The 13,169-nt window shown below is 38.9% G+C and overlaps 1 long non-coding RNA gene across 2 annotated transcripts; it reads right to left on the reverse strand.

Moving 5' to 3' along the window:
* Positions 1–599: 599 nt before the first annotated feature.
* LOC121068191 lies at positions 600–13,087 on the reverse strand. Of its 2 annotated transcripts, XR_005818690.1 has the most exons (5): positions 12,093–13,087; positions 8,687–8,829; positions 6,840–8,446; positions 2,866–3,889; positions 600–1,793 (listed from the first exon to the last, which is right to left on the reverse strand). It is a non-coding gene; the product is annotated as an uncharacterized LOC121068191 (long non-coding RNA). The 2 variants fall into 2 exon arrangements; XR_005818689.1 differs by lacking the exon at positions 6,840–8,446.
* Positions 13,088–13,169: the final 82 nt, after the last annotated feature.

Consider the following 13,169-nt stretch of genomic DNA (forward strand, 5'->3'; position numbering starts at 1 on the left):
AAGAAAGCCATGCTAGCAGTGGGGGCAGTGGAACAATCAAAGCTAACTGCAGTAGGAATGATACCATGGAGGAAGCAGTAGTTGTGATGGCATAAGGATATGATTCAGCACCAGCCAGATGCAAGCTCTGCAAGCATCTGAAGACCTCAGTGTGAAACTGCTGCAGTTCTAGCTGCATAAATGAGTCTCTTGATGTGCTGTGAAGAACTTGCAGGAAAATCTGCTCGTCACTATCTGCTCTTCAAGCCACAACAGTATGTGTAGCAATCATTCTCGTGGGAGCAGAATGGTGGGGAAAAATCTAGGCTGTGAATAGAAAAAACATGCAAGAAATCGTATGAGTCTATGAGAACATAAGCATAGTGTTAAAGCTACCTCAGATCTCAGCACTAGTGATCATCAGAGACTTCTGGGCCCTGTGTTCAAGTGACTAGAGTGCAAAGAGAAGACTGCCAGCCACTCTGATCGGGTGGCACTCAGAAACAGCTCGCCTCTAGGACCCCAGTTCTTGGAAAATGGAAACAGGCCCAAGCTGAGTCTTCTAGAGAAACCAAGTTGCTGAGTGATTATCTCCACGTATTGGTAGTACTACTCCTAGAGTTGCCATACCAGTTTTCTTCATTTGGTTAAGGCATTTCTGTGTCTTTTAACAAAGTGCATTCCTCACTTCCACTTCCTCCATGGCAGGAAAAAACCCTTCTGTTCTAAAGGAACTTACTTCTTTTTTAACTGATCAAGTGTTTAGGTTTCTGCTTCACAAGGACTTAAGTCATCCAAATACCGTGTATAATTACAAATTATTACCAAGTTAGTTACATAGCTGCAAGCATGTGTACAGCAACTGACTGTAGGACAGGAATATGGGTATCATTATTTGTGAAAGAAAAACTTCATCTGGAAAAGCAAAGGCTGGAGGAATTATCAGCTGAAAATCAGACTCAACATATGGAGATATCATAAATGCTGAGCAAAGTCTTTTGCTGCCATCCCTAGCTTAATGAGAACAGTTTGTGTTGAAAGCTCTTGTAAATTCCATATGAAATTTTTATTTATCTTAGACACTGACCACATTTGTGTCTTTGCTAATTGTGTTACATGTGGTCTCCTTTGAAGTAATTGCACAGTTTACATTTTGATTCATTAGCTAAATATTGGAACAAAAATAATAATAAAAAAGACAAAACAAAACAAAACAATAAAAAACAACTAAACCAGTTTCAAAAACAATTCAGTCAAATAAGTCTTGAAAGTGTATTCTTTTAACAAGGCTGATTATGTTCTCAGATGAACGCCTCAGGAGTCAGAGCAAACAATGCATCTGATGGATGGGAGCCTCTTCAGTTGCTCCCCGAACGTGCAGACTGTGCTGTTCACTAAAGCAGAACTCAGCTTCTCCTTTGGTACTAGCTTCCCACAATCCGTCACTGCATCTACAGCAAAGTACTTTTGACTATATTTAAATATTTCTTTAGAAATATGCATCCTTGCTTCACTTCAGTTGACGAACACAGACCAGTGTGTGCCAGTCAGTCACAAATGATTTTTGATACATTGCCGTGGTTCCTGCCTCATTAACACTGGAAAAATGCAGAACATGATAAACCGCCTACCAGCCGATGCAGATTTTCCCACTCTCTTCCTTGCAACTGAACACAGTTTGTCACTGTGGTCTGCAACATGGATGAAGCGGTCACTGGGGAAATTGCTGTATGCAGCAATCTGCAGCAGACTCTCCCGCTGCCTAAACTCACTCCTCCGTTTTTAAAAAGCACAGGGTACATCTTGAACCTTTCCTATAAAATAAAATTAAAAAAAAAAAAGATAAAATATTTCCTGAACATAGTTAGCATATTGTTCGTGTTTTGGATATTTACAGTACGTTTTCTTTGTTATATGCCAGGAAATAAAAATATGTTTGACTTTGAGCTGACTTTTAAGAATATTCATTTGGGAAGAAACTACCACTGTGGTAGATCATTAAAAGATTTCTAGATGCCTTGTTTAAGTTCCTTTGCATAATTTCACCTACCTGGTGATTGGTTGGGATGATATTCAGTGTGTTCATGCTACAAAGCTCAACGTTTCTGTTTATTACTCACTCAGTGTCAGAGACTGGAATATTGCCAATAAATAAAGGCTAGTAAAATATTTTTCGATTACAAAATAATAACTTGGAGGACTGACAGTAAGGGAAAAGCTCTTTTAAGGCGATCTAAATATTACACTGAGTAGCAAAGTACTGGAGTTACTGGAGTAGCATTTGAGGAGTTATATGCCTCCAAATTAGGTAACAAAGTGACACCTATGATTGCTGGCACATTTGTACTTTTTACTACCTGTGTGGTCGTTGCTCCACTGCTTTATAACAAGTATAAATTATCTGAACTTCGAGTGTTGCAGAAACATTATTATTAAAATTTCTAACTTGTACAAACAAAAACTTATATTAAATTTAAAATAAAAGTGGTATTAGAAAACGTAAAGGAAATCGGAAGTTTTAGCATATACTGCTATCTGAATATTTCCCTAAAGTATGTGGGTACCAAATATGTGATTATGCATCACTGTAATAAATGCATGCTGTGTTTATTTATTGCATAGATCAGACAAACTGTACAAGTTAAGCATGAGCATGTTGTTCATACATCAGTACGAAATGTAGCACAGTATGCAAGATTTACTTAGACCTTCTTTCTATTCCAAGTGTTTTCAAACTTGGCAGAGTACGCATTCCTTGGAGGACTATGAATATGCCAATTTTTAAGCATTTCTGGCAAAATAATCTTTTAGTTAGTTCAAGAAAAAAACATATAAACACTTTGCTTAATAATGTTGGAAACAAGTTTTAAATGCAGTGAAATGTACCTTAAGAAGTTCTGTTTGGCTTTTCTTCTCATGGGGTGAAAGAAAGTATAAAGAATTTCAGCCCAAGGAATAGTTGTTTAGAAGAAAAAAAAAAAAAAAAAGAAAAAGCTGATTGTATTTGAGTCTCCTTCCAGGAGCCTCCCTTATGGTCTCTTTCAGAAATGTTTGCAGATTTAATCCCTGGTTGTACATAGAGAGAAAAACTTAAAACACTCTTTCACAACGATGCCACTTTGGTTCTTTAACATGTTAACATTTTTATGCTTTATATTTAATGACAGTTATAACTACAGTTTTGAACACTAATAAAATTATTGTGATCCACAACCAAAACTTGTAAATGCATACAGTGAGTTATTTGACATTGAAGACTATAATTTTTAAGTAACTAAGCCTTCTCTATAGTTGTTGCTTTTAACGTACTTTGGTAAGGAGTTTTTATTTAAACCCATTTTTCTACTAAGATTAATTGAGGAAAATCTTAAAATTCTTCTCATTAATATCAACTGTACTAAACTATAATTAAATTAGGCTACATACAACTGCCTCACTGGATTAGTCCTACTCTCATCATGTCCACTGTATTCCAACATGTATTTAAGTTGTCTTAAATGCTTTGTGACCAAGACTGTCCTTATTATAAAGGAATACGGTGCACACAGTCACAGGTGTTCAGTTTGGACCTGAGACCTCTTGCTGCTATTTTCATGTAGTATTTCCAATGCAAAGGAAAATGCTTTAAATATTTAACTTCTCCTTCCCTAATTACAGTTACTGGAGCAAAATCATGTTAAAAAGAAAACTCCAGTATACTGCTTAGTGTATGCATTGCTTAGAAACAGTTTTCTATGCAAATATTTGTGTGCATATTCTCTTAGGAAAGAGTTTTTGCTTTTTTGAGTTCTGCATTTGTATATGTCTAAGAAAACAAAGTCTGAAATTACAAACATGACTTGTGATGTCTGTCTAGTGGTCTGGAAGACTTCACGTAGTCAGTGGAACTTTTCAGCAATATTCTTCTAGCCTGGAAAAAAAATGGTCATTTGACACTCTTAAGACATTATAGTGATTGTATTTATACTGAGCCACCAAGATCTAGAAGGGGAAGGGAATTCATTTTAAGATGTAACACAAAGAAGTAACTAGAGGCCAACTACACATCTGACCAGAAACAATTGCAGACTGCAAATAACTCATTGTCCAACTTTGATATTAAGATAACAATCTGAGTTTGGAAGTGATCTTTCATGCTCTCAATGTGCATTCAGTGAAGGAATTCTGCTTTCTTGCCTTCAAAGTTCTTTTCAGACATAATCTTCACAAATCTCACTTAAAAATTGGACTTTATTGAGTTGAATCAAATTTTCTAAACGAGGCCTATGATTTTGCATATCAAATTTTCCATTTAAAAAAGTGTGTCTCAAGAAGAAACTGATAACTTTGCTTGTTTTTCATTTATGTCAAAAGATCTCTCACAAATTAACCTACAAATTCTTTCCAGTAACCTACAGTCATCCTTGACCATGGTGCCCACAGAACCTTAGACAAAATTTACTGCTATGCTAAAACCTTGGCGGATCATATAGATCCATGTTGTCTGTTTCCCCTTTTCCCATCTTCTTTTTCTCTTTTGTCTTGTATCCATCTGCTGTACAACCTTTGTAATAGGAATTGCCTTCATGTGCTCCCGAGTTTGTACAGAGTTTGGTACCTTGGGATATTGGCTATGACTGAAGATTCAGAGGTGTGTGCAGATGACAACACAGATGACAAACAATGGCTTACGTCCATAAGCCTTTTTTGTTCACACTAGAGGTGAGGCTGAAATTGCTTTGAAAAGTTAATATTTATTTACTGGACCTTCCCTGACACCCCTAGGTTACACTGTACTAGCAATTGTGCTCAGTGGCATTTCACAGAGGGAACACGAATAGTAGTTTATCCTACTGTCATTAGGTGTAAACAATGTAAAATAAATAAAACATTTTTTGTAGGCACTTAGCCAAGCTATGAAAACAATGGAGCAAGTATTTTATTTCAATTGTTATCTTAAGACTTTTTTTTTTCTGTCTTGCTCCATTACAATCATCTTATGATAAATTACTGAACAGTACAAAAAGCAGGCTACAGAAAACAAAAGATGCACTTTGGTTCTTTGTGATATGAGCTGCATGTTCTATCTTGTTGTGCTGAATTAATCATAAACAACATTCAATATTTAAACAATATTTCAATATTTACAATGGGGAAAGAGCAGGTGCCTGCCAAGTACAAGTGTTATGAATTTAAGGTTAAATAAAATGCAACAATCCTTTCCATGTATCATTTCCAAACACAGCCTGCACTATGTCCCCAGTCATACATGAGGAAAGCCTTCCGTCAAGTGTTTTCTGATCTGCTCTTAGAGAGTTCAGTTTTGCTGACCTTAATGGAATTCATGTAAATACCATGTTGCTGATCTTGGAGTGTTTGTAAACATGGTTACAGTTACAATGAGAGGTAAAATAAGCGCTTGCAAAATAAGTCAGCAGGTTGCCCAAGGATGACGGACTTGCCCTACGTTTATTCTGATTTATTTTAAAAGCATATATAAATCCATCCTTGTCTAATATTCAACATGCAAGCATTTCCAAGCTTTTTCTCAAGTCTATCAATGGGTCATTTGTATCCTGTGAGAAAGACTATTTATGATAAAGTAAAGTATTTTGAAAAGTGAGCAAGCAAGACAGGGACAGAGAAGGAGATTAGCGATCCTCCTGTGCGAAAAGTCTTTTCCCTACCTGCTTTCATTCCACAACATTCCCTTTAGGTGTCTCACAGCCTTATCCTTCAAAAAACCCTACTCTTCTTACAACATGCCAGTCTTCAGAGACATGGAATATGTTTAAAAATAATTCAAAATGAGAATGTATTACACACTAGTGAACCGCCAATGCATTTCTCACTAATCCTAGTTTTACATCCCTTACAGAATAAAAAAAATGCATTAAATTTGGGATTATATCTGAAGTACTGTTTGTGCTGATAGATCCAATGAGAGACTCTCCCTTTTCAGCTGGAGTACTGGGGAGCACTAGTATTGAAGAAACTAATTTACAGTCCCAAAGTGCTTTTACCTCAGAGGATCTTACTGCACGTTACACATATTTAAACCAAATACTTAGAGGAGGGCAAATGCAGCTGTACAATGGCTTTGATATCTATTCAACAAACACTTAATATGTAGAAAATTAGCATGTTTTTACATAACTAAAAATTCTGTCATGATATACACCTAGAGGGTGATCAAATCAAAGTTGTATAAGGAAAAACATCTTCATAGAACTGTAGAGCAGTACTGGAACACGGATCACCTGTTGAAGGTTTTGAGACAAATCCACAGTGACCTGATGTGACAATAACCCTGGTCTGAACAATATGCTGTACCACAGGATTTTTGTGCAGTCCCTGTCCTTGGAGGATTTCAGGATAGGCTGGACAAAACCCTGGGTAACCTGGTCTGAGCTCACAGCCCCTACTTTGGCTTGGAGACCTCATGAAGACCTTCTTTCCAACCTGAAGCATCCTATGATGCTATTTCCATGATTCTGTGCATATTAAATCCAGACTAAGTAGGGAACATATTCATTATATTTTTTCAACATAAATTTTCTGACATATGAAAGAAGGAAACTCCTTCTCCTCCAAAAAGACACACTACATTGCCACCTACCTGCATCGTCAGCTAGCAAAAACTGTTAGCTCTTCTACAGAGACCTGATCAGCAGTCGAACTAATGAAGGATCTGATATCTACACTAGCATTGTGAGTGGGAAACCACTGAACAGGAATAAGATACTACCAGTGACTATCACAGATAGATTGCAGGACTTGGGAGCCCAGGATTAGTTTCCAGGTTTTTTTTAAAAGATGTTCTAACAGGTGCAACCTGGAAAGAATCTTAGTGGTCTCTTTTCTTCCCTTCATCCCCCCACCTCTGCTCTGAAGATTCCAGCAGTAACTTCAGTTACACCAAATATAAGGTCACCTTCTCTTTTTATCAGTTTTAAAACACAGAATTGACAGTTATTTGCTGCTGCTGCTTCCCTTTGTGGATGCCACAGGCAAGCAAACTTCAGCAGCAATCACACTTTTGGTGTATTTTAGAACCACTTTTGGTTAACTTCAGCAATAAAAAAATAACATTCTAAATTCAAGGAAGAATGCTCACTATTTGAATTTGGCAACAGGCAGTTGTTCCTATTCAATCTAGAGGGGTGTCTTGGGAAAGAAAGCTGGGAGTTTCCAGATGCCCAGAGAACTCTTCAGAAAAATACTGAGGCCCATAAGACTTTGGGAGACAAAGTCTGGAGAATGTAAGGGAAAGAAAAGTTTCCACAACTCAAAAAAATGGGGGGAAATTTCTGGTGTTCAGAAAGGAAGATAGACTTCCTTTGCCCAGGAGATATAGCTGTGAAGTTTTGGGAGTCTCCTAAGATGGGTAGGTTAAAGCAGAAGAAATGGAACTGGAATATGAACATCTGACAATGCTTGGTTAATGACCTCTGTATGTGCAGCCTTGGAACTGAACATTATGAATCCTTTTTTTTTTTTTTTTCCTAACAGTCTAGGAGTTATGCAAGCAAAATTCCCCAAATAACTGGAAACAGGAGCATGAAAAAAGAAGCATTAAGTTACAACATTGCCATGTATCACTGCTAGATCTGTCTCCCAAATGATCAAGTTTACAGTAAGTAAAGACCTTCCTATCTCTTGTACACCTTTCAGAATAAAATCCAGAGCTGGTAGAAAGATTACATTTCATGACCCAGCCTATGTCTATAAAGATAACAAGTAATCAAGCATTAGTATTTGTTAGCAATTTGAAAAGGCAACTGGTGTCAGGGAGCAGTGAGGCCTGGCTGCTCCCCAGGAGAAGGGCCCTGCGTAGGTCGTGCCCTCAGCGACACGGCACCATCCCAAGGGGTCTGAGCATGGCGGGCAGGGCCAGGTGCCTGTCACAGGGTCCATCGACAACCCCAGGCACAGCAAGCCCTGAACCAGGACCAGGGAACCCAGTGAGGAGCAGCAGGGTCAGGGCTGGAGACAAGGCCCCAGCATACACCCAAGGGGTCCATCCAGGAGCTGGAGAGAGAGCTGGAGGCTGGCACCCTTACGGCATAGCTCAGAGAGGGACTGAAGGCCCCAGCTGACCTGAAATGGGGCTCCTGGGCCCATGGGCAGTGAGGTGGGAGGTCCACGGTAGGGCTGGTCAGGGCCATTCAGGCCTATTGGTGTCCTGGAGTCCTTGACAGCGTAACATTGCGATGTGCTCAGAAACTGCATCTGAATCACAAACCTGCTGAAGACTGTGAAGTGCACAGAAGCAACATCATAGTGTTTGCCAGCTTCTCATAGCTTTTGCAGGTTTTTGCAACTGGCTGCTTTGGAGTTAGGACACTGAGCTATACAGACCTTTGTTCTGACTGACACAGCTGCCATTATAGCTGCTGGCATTCAGCAAAGCTGTCAGGATGAGCAGAATCAACTTTCATTTCCAGAGAGCTCCTAGGTTCTGGGGAGATCACATCAGTTTGAGGGACTATAAAAGCAAGGGGACAAAGCAGGGCTGGAGAGGAGAACTGAGGGTATACCTAGACAAAGAGAAGGAACAAAGAAGGGCACAACTAGCAGGCATCTCCAAAAGTGAGGAAGGCTGGAACAAAACTGGCTAAGGAAGCCTCTGGAGAACATTAACAGGGAACTAAGAGGTTGGTACACTGTAGGACACTGCGTCAAACTGAAAGGAAAGGAAAAGCTTCGAGCCTCAGAGGTGGCTTACCTGTTACCTAAAAGACTCTGTTTTCCACCGTGGTTCTGCTAGCGTCTTCTGTTCTTCCTCTTTCCTCTCCTTGTTACTCCACTGTGGTTGCCTGAATCACCTTGCTGCTGGCCCGAGGAGGTTGTTTATTCAACACATACATTCTGGCAAAAGATTTTTATTTTGTTTATTTTTTTAAGCAGTCACATATTTAATGTTTTGGTAACTAACAAAGTGTTGAATTTTGTTTATTTATTTATTTATTTTCAGTAAGCTAACATTGCCTTACACACACCATATTCGTGGAGGTTTTAAACTACTTGTTCTCTGGTGTAACAGTTTGACTTCAGATGGACCATTCATGTCTGAGATGCAGGAACTGATCAGTAATAATACAGAAGTCTAAATATTTATCTACCCTAATATTAGTTCATTTAGATAGGCAGATCATAGTGTGGAGAGAGAGAGAGAGAGAGAGATATAAATACACATGTTGACACTTTTTCAGTGACATTTCTTGAGGGCATATCTGTCATCATTCTGTAAAGCAGAAAAATGCATGCCTAACCCACGATTCTACATCTGTATTTCCATTGTTAATTCATTTCTTTATATATCATTTCAACTTTGCTGCACTATCAGCAGCTTAGCTGGCTGATAAATACAGAGACACTTAGCTATGCTGCTCATCTTAAAAAAGAAATAAGTACTTTACTTCACATGAACAGGTATGTCCCATACTATGGTGTGGGTTTTTCTTTCTTTCTTTTTTTTTTGGAAGGCAACACTACAGCAATGTCATGCTTCCAAGAGTACAAGGTACAACCCTGTGAAATACACCTGAGATTAATTATATCAGCCAAAGAACAAGAGGCTTTCATCACTTTCTTGGAAGCCTCTAGAACCTACTTGCCACCTCATGTTAACTGAATAGGGCTTTCAAAAAGAGGAATCTGTCTTTATTTGCATGCATATCTCAATACAAAATACATACTTATTTCTTTGAAGTTCTTCTTCAAAGCATCCTCAAAGGTGGGCCTCTAGTTTGCAAGGAGATATATATGTAAATAAAATCAGATTGATTAACTTTTTAATTTGCTTCTTTAATATTAAAATTGTTCCTATTAAAACATTTACCCTTGGATTGCTTAAGTCAACAAGTATATGCATACGTTACCATTGCAATGTTTGCTGGTGTTGTCAAAGAAAAAAAAAAAGAAAAGAAAAAAAAGCCTTATATAAGAAGAAAAAGCATTTTCCAAACTGTGAATCATTACCACAATACAAAATTATGCAAAAGCTCAGCTAAATGAAGACAATCCAAAACATACTTTTTTTTTTTTTTCTTTTCCCTCCTGGTGAGTGTATGATATCATTATTTGATTCCAGACAATGTTATCTGCAATAGGATTTGTAGTATCAAATCATGACCACACTACCTTTGATTCTTTGCTCTTAACTTACTATTATCTTTCATAAGAAATTAAGTAGTCTCTACAAAATTACTTTCACTATGAAAACATACAATAAGGTCTGATGCTTTCCCAACTATCTGCCCCTGTAGGCTCCAATAAATCAGATACAGAAGTGAGTAACAGACATTTTAATAATATTCTAATATCAGGCAGTGTGCAGTGATAACAAATGTTATTTGTTAATATAAATATAATACATAATTAAATGTTATAGTAAAACATTATCCGCATGCTAAAACTTATTGTAGGTCTTTCCTGGGTGTCCTAGGGAACTCACACACTGTGCATATTCTGTTTATAAGAATAACTGTATGTATTTGATCCCTCATACTGAGAGATGAAATTGCAGCAGGATTGATAGTGGAATCTAAATGCTTTCCGAATATAAAAGTAATTTTATTTTAAAAAATGTTTACATTTGTCATGGAAAGAATTTCCCTTTATTTGAAACAAACCAACAAACAAAATGTTCTATTTCAACTGCTTTGGAAGGAAGGAAGAATTCCTAGTCACCTTGCAACCTAACGGTCTAGCCTCTTTGCTTCATTCTGCACACACAGACCACCAATAATCACAGGAAAAAAAGCCCTCTCTATACAAGCTGCAAGGGTACATTTACTTGCTTACACAGTGTGCGAGAAATGAGATAGATGAACACCAGCTCTTCAAAAGTTACTTAAACTTAATAGAAACAGTATTTATTGTATAGAAATCTCCCAAATACCTGCAAAAATGTTTCTGCAAAACTTGCTTTTTTCCAGTTTTGCAGGCCTCAATATTGTATATATGTATATGGGTGAACGAGGATTTTACTCACGCAGCTCTGTGGATGAGAGTTTGTGACTGGCTTAGAGCTTACATGAATTTTGCCAGCTTTGTCTACTTGGATATCAGAAAACTTTTGTATTAAGGAATCAAAAAGATAATAAATGACTGTTTCTGTTTTCTACCTTTCTTTTAAGTCTTTCCCACCACATTTTGTTTAATGTATCTCCAGTGTTACAGAACCTCTTTCACTTTTCTTTCACATTTTACTTTCTCTCTTTCTTTTTTCTTTCACTTTTTCCTTTCTCTAATTTTCTTTCTCTTTCTTTTTTCCTTTCCACATTTACTCCTTCTTTTTCTTTTCTTTCACTTTTCCTCTTTCACATTACTTCTATTTTCTTTTTCTTTCACTTTTTTCCTTTCTCTTTCACATTTTACTTTTCCTTTCTTTTTTCTTCTTTCACTTTTCTTTTTCACGTTTTACTTTTCCTTTCTATTTTTCTCTTCTTTTCACTTTTCCTTTTTCTTTCTCTTCGCATTTTTCTTTTCCTTTCTTTTCTTTTTCTTTCACATTTTTCTTCTTTTTCCTCATTTTCTTTCTCTTTTCCTCTTTCTCTTTCTTCCTTTCTTCTCACTTGTGCCTTTTTTTTTTTTTTCCTACAAGACATATAGCTTTAGTGTAAAACCCCGTAGACTATATCCCATATGTGAAATTTTAGTCTATTGGTGATGGTCTCTGGCACAGTTCTCTTGCAAGAAAATTGTTCAAAACATACCAGAACCGACTGAGCACCTCAGACCCCAGCTGTATTTTGCTACCCAGAAATTACTTCCACTGCAGCTTAATGCCAGAAGGCCTTTAGACACTGTCCTTCATCTGAGTGTAATTGCAACTGCAATCTCCCTTTGGCAGCACCACTTTACAGGCTCAAAGTGGCCATTGAGTCTCACAATTGAAACGCTTATGAAAGTCCTGATGAAGCTCTGTTATGGCCCTTAAATCTAATTCAAGATCCGGAAGAAGGTTCAGGATCAGTGTATAAACAGAGAATCATTTTTTGATATTAAAGAAGGTCCAGGCAGAGACTGGGACATCCTAACTGCTCACCTTTCAGGGTAATATCGCCTTTCACGCAATAGCTTTATACTGAGACATACCATGGAAACATTCACGGAAACATACATACCATGTAAAGCTGCTGGCCAGTGCTTGCACTCTGGGTGTTGCAGCTCATATCACCCTTCACTCGTGGTGCATAAGCTATATCTCAGTTTTCATCAGAAAACATACAGTTATGAGCACGTTCTTAGGTGAAAACTAAAATCTCATTGCTAATAGAAGAAATTCAAGTTGACAAGCACATAGTAGAGAGAGTTGACAAGTTCATCTCTCTAGGAGAAGAATTAGCCACATGGGAAAAAACCAACCCCAGCTACAAGCCATTACAATGAAGGATGGGCAAAGCATTCAAGTCATTAAAGTCATCAGTGACAGGGGGCATGGAAGAGAAAGTGATTACTAGAAATGCAATTGTTTGAGTTCCTCTACAAGAGACAGAACCAGGAAATGCACTTCGGGGGACCGGAACTCATTAGTTCCTATGGGTAGGTAGGCACGCCCCGCTGATGGTACCTGCCTTGAAACTTAAGCTCCTGCAAACCAGCTACTGGAGACTGCAACTGAGGTTGGAAAGGACAGAGATGTATGAAGCTAAACTTGGTATCAGGGTCCTCCTCAGTCAGTTTAGATCAATAACTCCCCTGGGAACACCTGTGGCAGGGATGAAGTTGTATGACAAAGCACGGATCTTTGCTTATCTGATCTCTTATTTACCCCTGATACTTAACAGAAAGCTGTAAAAGTGCAATTGAAAAGGTAAAAAAGTATCCAAGGGCTATGGAGATGGAGAGCGCGAAGCGCTGCTGCCCTCTGGAGCACAGAGCCTGTCACCGACAAGGATTCGTGCAGCCTGTAGAGCTCCAGGCGTGCCGAGACACCCCCGTTTGCAGTCCCGCATCTCTGCGCACGACAGTCCTGCGGGCAGGAATACCGCCAAGGGGACACCGGGGGCTGTGGGACGGGCACCCCGAGCTCCCCACGGGGCCACCCGCTCCCACAGCCGGCATGGGGACCCCCCCGGCGCTGCTCCCACAGGCGGCCACTCGGGCGCCGACGGCCGCTCGGCCCGACGGCCGGCCCGCCCCGCCCCGCCCCGCCCATCAGCCGTTAACGGCTGCGCGCCGCCATCTGCACGCGGGAGGCG

The sequence above is a fragment of the Cygnus olor genome, chromosome 3 (assembly GCF_009769625.2).
Source record: "Cygnus olor isolate bCygOlo1 chromosome 3, bCygOlo1.pri.v2, whole genome shotgun sequence".
NCBI lineage: Eukaryota > Metazoa > Chordata > Aves > Anseriformes > Anatidae > Cygnus > Cygnus olor.